Source organism: Limulus polyphemus, unplaced genomic scaffold (assembly GCF_000517525.1).
Source record: "Limulus polyphemus unplaced genomic scaffold, Limulus_polyphemus-2.1.2 Scaffold4850, whole genome shotgun sequence".
Classification (NCBI taxonomy): Eukaryota; Metazoa; Arthropoda; class Merostomata; order Xiphosura; family Limulidae; genus Limulus; species Limulus polyphemus.
Window position 1 is genome coordinate 73584 of NW_013670460.1, and position 1438 is coordinate 75021.

Below are 1438 nucleotides of genomic sequence, written 5' to 3' on the forward strand. Positions count from 1 at the left end.
GTCCTCAAGCTGTTGCTGAGGGATCAGTTTGTAGACGCCTTGGACAGTCCACAACTAAAGATAGAAGTGAAGCAAGCATACCCATCTACTATGCTGGATGCAATGGCTAGAGCTCTTGAATTAGAATCCTAGGTTAAGTCCAGCACAGAGGTACCGAGGTTGGTACAGTCATCAGGATTCAAGGCCAGAAAAGGGCAGCTTTTAGATAGGTTTGAGGGACTTTGCTGGCACTGTAACAAACCTGGGCACAAGATAGCTCAATGCTGGAAACTTCAACACAGGGAAGATGCCACGGCAGGAAAGGCTGCTACCGAGAAAGGTTGTTGGAACTGTAGAAAGCAAGGACATATAAAGAGCCAGTGTAAGAAGAATACTACCAATAGGTCAGCTTCGGGAAAACAGCAGTGGTTGGTGCTGAGGGACGCCCATTGTGAAAGTCCCAACAGCTAAGTGTAAAATGGCAAGCATACATAGTGTCTACGTGACAGTAAAGCTGGATGGCCAAAGGTGCAACTTTGTCATAGATTCTGCATCTCAGCATACCCTTGTGAGTATCAAGATGCTCGATCACAAAGGAGTACCAGAAGCCATACATAACAATTAAGTGTAATTAACTTCGATAAAATTTCGATTGGAAACAACAATGGCCAAATTCCAGTAAGTGTTGCTGCATCTGTTGATTTTCATGTCACAGCACTTAAGTCAGCTACAATATCCCCTATGTCAGAGAAGATAATTTGTGGTAAAATAACAGAACATCCCCAAGGGAGCCCGATGCTTGTGGAAGCAGTGGACGACCCATCCAGGCCAGCGAATGTGAAGATTGGAATTTTACTTGTGGCAGGTCATCAAGTAGTACCCATAACAGTGACCAATTTCTCTAAATGTGAGCAGACATTTAGGGAAGGGGCATTGTTGGGAGTGTGTCAGGAAGCAGAGCCAGTCAATGTTGAGGCAAGAAATACGACCATAAAAAAGGACGTTCTCTCCCAGAACATTTAACTGACCTCTATAAGAAGAGTATAGTCCATTTGCCATCATCACAGACTCTTCAGGTTAGGAAACTTTTGGCGAATTATGCAGACGTCTTTTCGAAATAAGATCATGACCTTGGCTGTACAGACCTTGTAGAGCACAGAATAAACACAGGCAATCACAGTCCAATAAAGATCCCTTCGAGGAGAATAAGTCCAGCAAAGCGACAAGAGACAGAGAAGGTTATGGATGGCCTAATTAAGGAAGAGATAGTCGAGAAATCAGATAGTCCCTAGTCAGCTCCCATTGTGTTAGTCCAGAAGAAGGATAGGACCCAACGTTGCTGTGTAGACTTCAGGGCTCTTAACAGTATAACTGAAAAGGACTCATACCCACTGCCATGAATTGATGATACTCTCGATGCCCTAAGTGGAGCCAGGTAGTTTTCAACTCTGGACATAAA